The 13,665-nt window shown below is 43.5% G+C and overlaps 1 pseudogene; it reads left to right on the top strand.

Annotated features, from left to right (window-relative positions):
• The first annotated feature begins 2,290 nt into the window (after nt 1–2,290).
• Nucleotides 2,291–2,973, top strand: LOC132491773 (interferon omega-1-like; annotated as a pseudogene).
• The last annotated feature ends 10,692 nt before the right edge of the window (nt 2,974–13,665 follow it).

A 13,665-nucleotide genomic window follows, 5' to 3' on the forward strand; every position in this document is an offset into this window, starting at 1 on the left:
CGCAGGCCCAGCGGCCATGGCCCATGGGCCCAGCCGCTCCGCGTCACGTGGGATCTTCCCGGACCGGGGCAGGAAACCGTGTCCCCTGCATCGGCAGGCGGACTCCCAACCACTGCGCCACCAGGGAAGCCCCCAGTTATTACTTTTTAATATCATGATTACTATTAACCAGGTAAGATCAGGATCTTTTGGAATCATCTAATTCCCTTCCTTTAATTCTAGTTTTCTTAAAGTACCCTTCTCATTGCCTGAATGGATTTATCACCTAGACGGATGCTCAGCAAGACTGATCTTGCTGACCCTCCCAGACAAGGTTAGTGTTCTAGCAACTGGGGTTCTGGTTGCTAGTCACTTGTGAGCTGGTGGGTGTGACTTCTTCCTTTTCTCCTCAAAACTGATCATACATGGATTAAATGAAAGAAGAATGAGGAAGCTGGTCTTGTGAAGGTGAAGGCCATCAACTAACCCAGGACTTGGTCTTTTCTGAGCTTCTGGCAGAAGCAACCACGTTCCTGTCTTTCTGTTTTTCACAATGGCCTCATCCTTCTCCTCTGACATAGCCTCGTCCCCAACTGTGCTGCACTGAAGTTTGCTAACTTAGAATCTGTCATTGTGTCAGGGGAAAATCACTTCCCTTCTTTCACATTCATGACACTCAGACTCACATTTGTTTTCTTTTTGCCCACAAGACAGCTGTCGAATTTTACTTTCTAGGACAGTTGCAGTGATAAACAAAAAATCTAAAGTTTGAAAATGATAGAGACTGGAGCCCCTTTGCCTTTCTTTACCTCCCTTTATTGTTCTTACCTCCTCATGAATTAGAACTAATGCAGGAGCAGCGAGACAAATCTTGTCCAATAAGTCACTAAGTGAATATAAGTTACAAAAACTTTAAATGAAAAATTACACACAAGTAAAGGAAAGAAGGCGATTTCTCTCTGACCTAATCCTGGGCCTCGCTGCCCTGCATTCTCAGAGGGAGACAGAGACAGAGGAAGGGAGAAGCCCAGTGGCATCAACTGACTGAATGAACAACTGAACCTCACTGGTTTCTGTGACATAAGCTTTAATGAGAGACAACACCAACGCTGAATTCTCTGCCCCCAGCTCAGAAACTTTGAGCATAACAAGTGTTGACTAGCTTGAGTAAAAGAGTTGAATAATAAAATTGGTATTTGGCCAAATAAAAATTATGTGTCTACTCAGGGTGAAATGATTAGAATTGGGTAACTCCTCCACCACCTTAGAGAAAACACACTTTTGCTCTCAGTATCTGAGGGCTGCTGGCACTTCTGATACCTGAGGACACGGGTCAGGAGGGGAGGCAGTCACCACTGAGGACTAGGGTCCTTCACACAGACACTCCAGGGCAAGGGTGAGGGTCCTGGAAGATGAATGATTTTCCCAACAAATCAACAAGCCCCTCCACGGCAAAGAGATTTTACAGTCCTCGGGATGTGGTGAGCGTGCCCTCAGGGTGGGAGTCCAGGTTAGGAAGGGGACTCTGTCACTCTAGAGGAGAGGGTGTGACTAGATGTGATCTCTCCCTTGTGAGTGAGGTGCTGCTGGGGAAATACAATTTTCTTGGACTTAGGGTCTCCACACCCATGTTCTCCTCAAAAGAACCAGGATTCCTGGTGGGGGTATTGGCCCAGCCTGTGGAGGACTATAGGTCTCCAGTAAGAAAATGGTGGCAAGAAAGGACAATAGCTGTAATAGTCCTCACCTCGTGGTCACCTGAAGCATGACCACATGGACATGAAGGAACATGTTCTAGAAGGAAAGGCAACATGGGAGAAGCTCATGGACTCATAATAATCAGCCTCTTCTCTAAATCAAACACTAAACAAAACCCATGTTTTGTTTCAAAGAGCTTATGCCAGAGTGATCTCGGAAATCCTTAAGCAAATACAGAAACCATACGTCTGAGAGAGCCTGCCTTCCTATGTGAAGTAAGAGGTAAAAATGGAATCTAAGATCAGGGCTAAAAATGTGTTCCTGGAACAGAGAAGACCAACATTTATGCATGAAAGAGATATAGAATGCATGTATTTACAGACCTACATCACTTCTGACTTGAAGACAAAAACCTTCCTCATTTGATTAATAAATATCCATTTGGATGGGCACATCTGAAATTACTGGAAAAATTAAACTTCTTGCAAAATTAATAGCTTAGAATGATGACATCTTCGTAGACCATACTGAGAATACCTAAGTGAAAATCAAAAAAGGAAGTAAAAGTGTATAGAAATGTTTAGAAAATGAAAATTACTGTGCTCCCTATTTAATGGCCTTGCTTAGAAAGGATGTCATCGAGAACCTACCCACAAGGTTCCCCCAGACACCCGTCTCAGCCAGGCCAGCAACAGCCTCATTTGCCCCATGGCCTTCGTGCTCTCTCTACTGACCACCCTGGTGGTGTTCAGCTATGGCCCCGGTGGATCTCTGGGCTGCGACCTGTCTCAGAACCACGTGCAGATTAGCAGGAACAACTCCAGGCTTCTGGGCCAGATGAGGAGAATCTCCCCTCACTTCTGTCTGAAGGACAGAAAAGACTTCGGTTTCCCCCAGGACACGGTGGATGGCAGCCAGCTCCCGAAGGCCCAGGCCACCTCTGTCCTCCACGAGATGCTCCAGCAGATCTTCCGCCTCTTCCACACAGAGCGCTCCTCTGCTGCCTGGGACACCTCCCTCATGGACAAACTCCGCAGTGGACTCCATCAGCAGCTGAATGACCTGGATGCCTGCTTGGTGCAGGCGATGGGAGATGAAGAAACTTCCCTGGGAGTGACGGGCCCTACATTGGCTGTGAAGAGGTACTTCCAGGGAATCCATCTCTACCTGCAAGAGAAGAAATACAGTGACTGTGCCTGGGAAATTGTCAGAGTGGAAATCAGGAGATCCTTGCTTTCATCAACCAACTTGCAAGAAAGGATAAGAATTATGGATGGAGACCTGGGGTCACCTTGAAATGTTTCTCATTGACTCAGATGCCCTATCACCCTTGCACATATGTCTTTAGTCATTTCAGAAGGCTCTTATTTCAATTTTAATCACAGAATTTATTGTATTAATTCAGCTAATACTTTGCCAGTAGTAATAAGCAAGTATATTATTCAGCTTCAGGGGCATCAGTCCCTAAGTAATGACTACCCTGTTATTTATTTATTCTGTTTATTTATTTATTTATTTCTGTATCTTATTTTTTCATATAAATATATTTATACTTACATTGTATTAAAATTTAGAAAATATTCACCTTTCCATTTCATTAAATTTGCATTTTGTTTTATTTATTAAATTCTTATGAGAGAAAACTTCTTGAGTTTTTTAAGTTCTGAAACCTACATTCTTACTTTTTTATGTAAATTTATTTCAGACTAGTATTTGTCCATTTTGTCCTCTGGAACTGTCCTACCACTTTCCTTTCAGGAAATGCTTGTCAAAAGGTGGAATTCCATGGAACTGAGGGAAGTCCTGGAAATTATGGAGAATGGTTAGTCCTGATGTCATAGGTGTAACTGATTTATACCACCAGGAAGAGTGGTCGGTACAAATACCTGTGGGAAGGAGTCAGCTCCTCGAGGGAAGCTGGTGACATATGGTGTTGACTGGCCGGTCCTGGCACCTTCCTCCCACCTTCTCCCTGGTCCTGCTTTACTGAGCCATTCATCCCTTATGCATACATTCAGTCCCTCCAACTCACTGACCAGCCACACAGCTGCTCTGGTTCTGTGCAGGTTTCCAGCTTCAAGGTTTCTGTTAGAGTGAAAGCCACAGGAAGAGAGCACAAGTGAAAGGAGAGTTCTAGGATTTTCAAAACCTCTGAGAAGGAGCCAGGGTTCACGGCACTGGATCCCAGCTCTGCTATTAATAGCGGTGTGACCTTGACAAATAACACAAACACTAAGCTCCCTAGTTTCCTCATCTTTAATATGGGGACAATAGTAGTATTTTTTCATAGGATATTCCCAGGATTCAATGAGTAAATATACACAAGAGGCATAAAAGTGAGTCCGTCAGAAATAATCAGGACTGTTAGAGTCACAGAGTGGCTACCGTCAGGGAGGAGAAGGAGAGCTGCTCTGAGGTAGCAACTGGAAGGCAACATAAGAAACGTGCTAGGTCCTGGGCAAAATCTATTACTTTTAACTTGGGTGCTAGCTTCACAATGTATTCAGTGTGTGAAATTTCCCTGTGCTGTATGTTGAAGATACTTGCAATTTCTGTGTATTATACTTCTTTTTAAAAAAAATAAATTTATTTATTTATTTACTTTTTTTTTTTGGCTGCGTTGGGTCTTCGTTGCGGCGAGCAGGGGCTACTCTTCCTTGCGGTGTGCAGGCTTCTCATTGCAGTGGCTTCTCTTGTCACGAAGCATGGACTCTAGGGACACAGGCTTCAGTAGTTGTGGCTCGTGGGCTCTAGAGTGCAGGCTCAGTAGTTGTGGCACATGGGCTTAGTTGCTCCGCGGCATGTGAGATCTTCCCGGACCGGGGCTTGAACCCGTGTCCCCTGCATTGGCAGGCAGATTCTTAACCACTCTGCCACCAGGGAAGTCCTTGTGTATTATACTTCTGAAAGATTTTCCGGGAATTAGTAAAAATTCTTTGAGAAAGAAGGATCAGTAGAAAATACTTGGATCTACTTTCAAAATGAATAATATGGAAATAACAGAGACCTCAAATAAGGCAAAAAGTCACAAACATTTTTCATTAATAATGTTTGTTGCTTCTTTAGTATGAGAAAGGCACAAAATAGCTTCTGAACTCTTTCATTTTTTGGCCTGTCGGCAGCAACGCAGAAGTAGGAAGAAAAAAGCAGGAGCTATGAAAGGTAAGGTTCTGCTCTCTAATCCTGGGCTCTCCCGGGTTTGATCTTAGTTCTCTTCTCCATACAGTCCCAGGTCTATAATTGCTGGCAATGTCACCTCCTAGAGCCTGTACTCTCAGAAACTAATGGCCCCCCAGATGAGAGACTCAGAGCAAGAAAGCAAAGAAGTCAGGACCTGGGACATTTCTAAACCACGCTCTGCTCGTCCATGTGAAAGCTGGGCCATGGCACTTACCCATCAAGTGACAGTGTGAGACGTGGTGGAACCATGACTGTTTTGGTGGCAAAATTTGGGGTAATGACTCAGACAACTTAAGTTCCGTAAGTTTCATAGTCTGTGTCTGGGAGAGTCCCAGGATTGTCGTGATGATTGCCTGGGGCAATGTGTGTGAAAGAGCTTTAAAATGACACCGCTCTACACACATGGACCTTACTATTAGTGTCATTGAAACTCTGACCTCGAATTCTAGTTCCTGGGAATTAATTTTTTTTTCTTTTTTCTCTTTTTTTGCAGTACGCAGGCCTCTCACTGTTGTGGCTTCTCCTGTTGAGGAGCACAGGCTCTGGACGCGCAGGCTCAGCGGCCGTGGCTCACGGGCCCAGCCGCTCTGCAGCATGTGGGATCCTCCCGGACCGGGGCACGAACCCATGTCCCCTGCATCGGCAGGCGGACTCTCAACCACTGCGCCACCAGGGAAGCCCCCCTGGGCATTAATCTTGAAAAAATCTCTTCCCAGTGGAACAGTCTACTCAGCGTGTTCCACTCTCTCTTTGCTTCCACTCTCGCTAGACACACCCAGGCTCCTATTTTTGGTTTGCAGAGCTCACCTGAAAGGCACTCATGTGACACCAGCCCCACCCTCTCTTCAGAAAGGTGATTCATATCTTCTGTCATCTCAGGCATCCCTCTTGCTAGCTGGCCCTGTGGAATTCCAGGGTCCTAGTCCAGCAAGAGGTTGACACGAGGGAGTCCCACTGGGAACAGAATATGGAAGGAAGACTTGGGGTCAGGCATCTTCTGAAAACAAAATGGTCTCTCTCAAAAACAGCAAAGTTCATTCTTCACAAGTAAATTGTTTCTTCTAAAAAAGAGTGTTTTCTTTTGTCTCTGCTGCATTTGGGGGAAGGATGCAGTAGTCCGGGAACTGGGGTTAGAGAAAAGAAGAGGTTCTTCCGTTCTGATTGAGAGCTTGTGTGTTTGAGGCAGAGGAAGGTTAGGGAGGGAGTCTGACAGTGGCCTTGCACACCCTCTACCATCTCAGCTGCCTTCATTTGTGTCATGATGAATACAGCCCTTCACAAAGCAAACACAAAAGCATAGGAACTTGACAAATGCTGAGGGGCTTTAAAAACTGAGAAAATCCATTAAAGAACGAGTCTCAGGAACTGGACTTCCCAGTCCTTCCCCTTCTCCATCATGATACTGATCTGTAAACAGCTGTGGGTTGGAATGTTTGGGGTTACACAGGCACATAGATTCCCAAATGTCCCAATCAGCCTCTAGGAACAGAGACAAGAAACTTCACATATTCCCCCAAACAGCACTGGAATTTGGCATTCCTGAGGTCTCAAGTTCAGAAGGAAATGGAACAAACCAGAGGACCCCAAATATTTTGATGGAGAATAACTTTCATCTAACTCCAAGGCCTTCTTGCATCCTCAGGAAGGCTGGGCAAAGTAGCTCAGCTCCCCAGTTCTCAATTTAGCCTTAATGAAAGTGTACAGCTGAGGACTTTTCGCCTTTCCTTTCTCATGGGACAGGCTCTGGAGCAGCAGGGACGCAGAACTCCTGGCCATGTTTCTGGTTGAGCAAGCAGGGACAAGAGGAGGCCAAAGGGGAGGCAGAGGCCTTCCCTGGTGGCGCAGTGGTTGAGAGTCCGCCTGCCGATGCAGGGGACGTGGGTTCGTGCCCCGGTCCGGGAAGATCCCACATACCGCGGAGCGGCTGGGCCTGTGGCCATGGCCGCTGGGCCTGCGCATCCGGAGCCTGTGCCCGCAACGGGAGAGGCCACAGCAGTGAGAGGCCCGTGTACCGCAAAAAAATTTAAAAAATTAAAAATAAGAAACACTTAAAAAAAAAGGTGGGGGGAGGCAGAGCAGTATAGGGTGTTAGCAAACCTGGGAGTGGAACAGCATAGTCTTATCAGGCTTAGGAACGAGATCTCCATCTACATCAGGTACTGTAGCACTCAGCTCACTTTCCAGTTACACTTCTTATTCCCACCCAGTATCCTGCACACTGTTAGGGACATCATTGGTCCCCAGAGTTGTTAATAAAAGTGATAAATGTAATAAGCTTAACATAGTTGTGCCAGTAAAACTGTTTGAAAATGACAGTCTTGCTGCATCTTCTCTTGTGGGTTACTCTTGTCTTCTCAGGTGATCAGTAAATTTGTTAGCTCGGCATCGCCTTAGTCTTCCTTCGGCTTCATGCATGATTTAGGGCAATTGTTTTCTTTTTCCTATAGTACAGTTTTCTCAGCTTTAGAATAGGGATAATGAGACTACTATATTCCATTCAACATACCATCGCATGTTATATGCTCTGTATAATGAGAATATAACAAGTCATAAAGTTATCTTAAGTGAGCAGATTATTTTAAGCACCAGGGATATATTAAACATAGCAATGATAGTTGTTATTGTGACAGGTATGCACAAAGGAGTAAAAGCCATTATTTCATGTCCACTCAAAAGATACATATTTTTTTAAGATTTTTTTTGATGTGGACCATTTTTAAAGTCTTTATTGAATTTGTTACAATATTGCTTCTGTTTTCCTTATGTTTTGGTTTTTTGGCCCTGAGGCATGTGGGATCTTAGCTCCCCAAAAAGGGATCGAACCCACACCCCCTGCATTGGAAGGTGAAGTCTTAACCACTGGACCCCCAGGGAAGCCCCCAAAAGATATTGATATAATGACATATTTGTGCCTTACTGAGCTCATAATTTTGTTATGCAAAAATTCTACCTCTGTGAATTAAAATAGGATCATCTTTTTAAGTACTGTGCAAAGCATACACACAAATTTTACAATTCTACTAGCAAATGAAATATTCTCACAGATGTACCAAACACTAGATTACAAATACCTATGGATCTCTAGTGGGCATCAAAACAAAATGCAATCAGTGCATTGGCACAGAAGATATTTATCAATTTTAAGTAGAAAGTAATATATTAAGTTTACATTTACATCATACTGAAATTAAAAGCATTTTGATGCAAACAGATTACACATTTTTATGCAACTTATCCATATAAAATGACATTTTGAAGAAGTGAATAAAACTCTCCAATGAAAAACCCTGATTATATATATAAAGCTGAACGCTTAACCTATGAAGCCTTAAGGGTCTTCTAAGACCCTTGCTTAAAACAAATGAGAGGAAAAAAATATCTTGAAAATGGAGATTAATTTCTTAAGATACTTACTAAGTCATAAGATATTGCCAATAAGCTACATCTTACTGAAGTTAGAGATCAATGTGAAGCAGCCTTGGCTGACACGTCCGAAGCATCAGATACTTGTTATTATACCCGCCATTTTAAAGTCTGACCCTCATCTGGTCTCTGTGTCACCACCATCCTCTGCTTTTCTGCTCCTCCTCCTCTCCTTCCTTTGTTGACTGCTCCCTCTCATCTTAGGGAATGGGTGCTCCTCAAAGATCTGTGCTAGTCCCACACTTCATCCTCTCGGCACATATAGTCTCAACCTCCCAAATAGTTCCAAACGTCATCTCTATGACTGTTGACTTCCATATGCATGTCTTTCCCCAGGGTCACATCTCCAAACAAATGTCATTAGCTCCAAACCCTCATATTTACCTGCTACCCTAGATGATCTCCATACATGGCCAAACTTGACCATCATGCAATTACCTGGCAAACTCCCGCAGACCCCTGGGATGCCAGCTTACCAACTGCTCTTGCAGAACCTTTCCCTGATCCATGCAAGCCCACATACTCCCAAGAACCTGTCCTTTCCCTGTCACAGCATTAACATTGCTTTCATTGAACACCTAGTTACCCATATCCCCATCAGACTGCAAGCTCTGTGACAGTGGGCAATGTGTCTACTATTTTCATTGTACCTGGCACCCACCACAGTGCCAAAAATACAAGGGAGAGTCACACTTCTTTATTGACGTTTAAATTCCATGATTCTATAATATATTGCACAGTTTATTGATCATGCAACTGCTGAAACTGAATCAGCAACCATTAGACATGCTTTCTCCAAGAAAGAACAAGTAAAAGAGGATAGCTTCAGCTGCTATAACCTGTCATAATGCCTTGTGCATCTCCTTCACAACCTAGAAAAGGTTTCAAGCTAATTTTTTACTCTTTAAGGCCTGTCTCCTCTGACAGAGTGCTCCATTAAGAAAGTAATATCTTTGTTTTATCTACCAATATATTAAAAAACACAAGTAAAACCCTGAAAGCAGATACTTCAAAATATTTGAAGAACCAATGAAATGAATAAAACTATTTATCTTCCTTTTGGATTTTAAGGCAGATTAAAGGTTTAAGGACACTTTGATTTTCTTTAAGAGTGTGAGGTAAACCTACCACTTAAAATATACCTTTTGCACCACCAAAGCAAAGGAAAACAAGACACAAAGCTGACCATATCATAATATGAAGAATAAATTTGGTAAATATAACAATCATCGTAGAGAAATAACTTCTAATTATTACAAATTAAAGATAAATTTTCTCTCCATTCAAAAGTATTGTTTCCACTTACTGTTGAAAAACAACGTGCTGAGATGACTCGATGCATTTACAACTGAATCAGAAGAAAAGTCATTGAACTGAGTGACTATTGACGCGCTCGAGGCCACCTCTAAGCAGAGAAGACTCCATTGTAGAAGATTGGGTCCAGGTCTCCTTTTCCCACTCCTGGGTTCTCTGAGGTTGAACATACAGGGAAAGCACACTCTGATTTTCACGCCTTAACTTCCACTCTCATATTTTCCTGGGCACAGCAGCTGTGGACTTTCTTTTCAGATCGAGCCTGGTCCTTTGGAAGGAGTTCTTCAAAGTCAGGCGGGAGTCCTCATTGACCAGGAGGGTCTTTTCCTCCCCACCTCCTGCACCAGACTAGTCTCCAGATCTTCCCACTGTTGATCAAGCCCACTGAGGAATTTCAGCTGTTTGTGCTGAAGACGATGGAGAAGTGCGGTATCGTCTCACGGAGAATGAGGCGGCCTGAGCGTTTTGGAACTGGCTGTCAGCCAGCTGGTGCTGATGGAACCTGACAACCTTCTTGTCCTTCAGGCAGGAAAACAAAGAAGATTCTCCTTGTTAGGGGCAGGACTGTGAGGGTCTCCTGCTTTGTCAGGCTGTGGTTCTGGGCCAGGTCACAGCTAAGGGTGCAGACAGGGCTGGAGAACATCACCCTGGGTGTCCTCAGTCAGGAGGGTGGCAGGCCCCGGTGAGCCTGTGATGCAGGTGTCTGGCTGTGGGAGCCTGTATCCAGCTGCTCTGAGTACCTGCCTGCAAATGAGATTCTTAAATAGGCCAGGATTGTCATTTCTCTACTTATCCTAGTGTTGTTTCCATGTTTTTGCAATTTGTCTTCCATTTATGGGCAACATAGAACGTCACAACTTCAATTCTTTCATTACACTGCAAATTAAACACACTCCTGGAACATGAAAGAGTATCAATCCAACAGGATGTATTCATCTAAATGAGACCCATGGTTGAAATAAAACCTGAGTCTCATTATATCTCTTTTTCAATTCTAATAAGAATACTTAGAGGTTTGACCCTGTACTCTATTTTGACACTTCTTAAATTGCACCAAAATACAATTAGCCTCACCTCTCTGCATTTTCCTCTAAAGGGACTCATACATTAGATCTAAATTCTTCCACATTTCTTTACAGGACCATAGCTCACATTTTCTGACAGCTTACACATAATGGTGACATAAAAATGAACAGCAAGGGTGAATTCATGCAGTTCTCTTCATTCTGTCACCAGATATGTTCTGACTGCATATATATGTGACAATGCGCTTGGCAATGTGGATTCCAGGAAAGTAAGGCAGGGATGGTGACTGCCCTCCAGGGAGCAGGGAGGACAGACACTAGAGTCAGGATTAGGATGAAGGAAGCACCACGTGCTCAGTACAGCTGAGGGCCAGTGCTCAGAGCTGATGAACAGGAGGGCCTGGGAGCAGCAGAAGCCTCCACTCTGACAAAAATCTGGGGCTCCTGAATTTAAATGACATCAGATTTTCATTTCCCCTTTTAAAAAATGGAGACAACTTTAGTTGTGGTCACACAGGACATTGCCTAGATCAAATAAAATAAAGTTTGCAAAGTACAGGCTGAGAATTTGAACAGAGTGAATGATGGCAGCCTTTTGTATTAATATAACAAATGGTAACCTGTATAGTCCACCCTCAGCCCAGCCGAGAGAAGCTCTCACTACAGGTCCCTTAACACTCAGGGGCCTGCACGTTGAGGCCCCCAAATGCAAACTCTAGGAGAGGGATTGCCTGTAGGCCTGCGAAGGAGTAGAGACCTAGTCTCCACCCTTAGAGCAGTGCCCGGTACATTAAGGAGAGAAATCCTACGGCATCTGAAGCTCTTTGCAGCATCTAAGAAAGTGTTTTGACCTCCTCCCCACAAAAAAAAAAAAAAAAAAAAAAAGGCAGCTCTGTGACTAGTACAAATGAGAGAAATGGTCCTTTTCCTCACCTTATTTTGTTTCAGACCACCTCTGGTGTTAATTTTTAAGACACAGATTAAATTGTACTTTAAAAACAAACACATAACCTCAGAGAAAAAGATCCGATTTGTGGTTACCATAGCCAAGGGGGTGTGAGTTGAGAAAATCAGATGAAGGCAGTCAAAAGGGTTTTTTCTTCCTTAAAAAAAAGACATTAAAATAATGTTGTAGAGACCAGGAAAAAGGGTTAGAAATATATATATGGGGGAGAGATGATGAGAAGTAAAGCATTCCTAGGTTTTCAGCCATGGAACAGCACAATACTCTAATTCAAAAGCTATTTCCTGGGTTAGCATTAGGGCGACGTTAAGCTAGTACTTCTCTTAAGCACGAATGGTAAGAAGGCACCAAATCTAAGTCATCAAGATAAAGGATGTTTTAATGCAATATTTTAAAATGAAAATTAATACCAAAATATGCACGAGGAACAAAATATAAAAATTTTAAGTAAAGAAATGAAGTTGACCTCCATTTGCATGGCCCTGACAGTCTTACAAAGTAAGCCTTCATGATGTAAATGAAATCTGGGCAAATTCCACTCAGTGTATAAAATTCTTACTAAAGAAAAATGAAAAAGTCTGACCTGCTAAATGTCCTCAATTGCTTGTACACACCAACTCTTCTTTCTAACCTTATAGTCAAGGTGAGGTCCTGGGAGAGACATTTCAGGAACATGAGTTAAAAATCAGTTAAGACTATCACGGGGTCATTAGAAATTGTCAAACACAGTAATTCCCTCAATTAAAAACAAGTGAAAAAGTAATCTTGAAAATATTAATGAGCTGGCTTCCGTTAAAGATAGAAAAGTAAAACTGTATTAAATACTTGGGACTTCCCTGGTGGCGCAGTGTTTAAGAATCCACCTGCCAACTCAGGGGACACGGGTTTGAGCGCTGATCTAGGAAGATCCCACATGCCATGGAGCAACTAAGTCCATGTGCTGCTACTACTGAGCCTGTGCTCTGGAACCCGTGAGCCACAACTACTGAAGCCTGCGCACCTAGAGCCTGTGCTCCTCAACAAGAGAAGCCACCACAATGAGAAGCCTGCGCACTGCAACGAAGACTGAACCCAGCCTAAAATCAATAAACCCAGCCTAAAATCAATAAACAAAAAATTAATTATATTAACTACTTTAGTATAAAGACAATACAGTTTAAATAAAGTTTAATAAAATGCTATATTTTAATATGAAAATATATTTTAATATTCTATGCTTAATATTGAAAATATTTTAACATAAATTTATAAAAATATGAAACATTTAAAATATTTACTTCAAATGATATGAATTAAGTTAAATATAAAACTAATTTTAAAATGTAAAAAATAAAATGCTGTGAGTTTTTTTAATATTCCTACTTTTCAGATATTCAATACTTTCTCCCTCACTTTAATGCTGTATCCTTGAAAGACACCATGAAGTCCCAGAGCATCTACAGGGGCGCTCACCTCCCGCGTCCCCGGCCCCGGTGGTGGCCGCGCTCCGACTCACCTCCCAGGGCGTCCCCAACACCGTCCTGTCGTCCCATCGTCGCCGCCGCGTTCCCCCTTCTCTGAACCTTCGCTGTCTCGCGCCAGAAACGAGCCCGAATCTGAAAAATCGGCTCCCCGTTCTATGAGGCGGGGAATCGCTCTGATTCCCCACCTCAGGCCGCTCAGAAAACGGCTTCTTTCTCAAAAATTGCCTCGCTCAAGTTTCTGTGAGAAAATAAAGCGCAAAACTCAAGGGAAGCCCCGAAAATGCGAGGTTCTGGCTCCCAGCCAGACAAAAATGTCTCTGGCGAGGCCGCGACAACGCTTCCTCTTCAACACTCAGCACGGCGAAAACGAAGGTCTTTTGCGCACTATGTTGACTATTAAAGCAGCCTCAGTTGACTGTTTCGCTCTGTCTCGCAAGCTTCAGGAGACAGCGGCAGACCGCAAACTCAGTAGTGGGCGTTTCCCAAACAAACCCTGCGCCCTCTATCGGCCGCCTAGGGAAGGACGCTGACCGCAGTTCCAGGGAAGGAAGCTTCCCCCTAATTGTTTGGCGGTGCCCGCGCGCCCCCTGGCGGCCATCTAGTGAATCACTCATTCTCA

Source organism: Mesoplodon densirostris, chromosome 6, assembly GCF_025265405.1.
Source record: "Mesoplodon densirostris isolate mMesDen1 chromosome 6, mMesDen1 primary haplotype, whole genome shotgun sequence".
Lineage (NCBI taxonomy): Eukaryota > Metazoa > Chordata > Mammalia > Artiodactyla > Ziphiidae > Mesoplodon > Mesoplodon densirostris.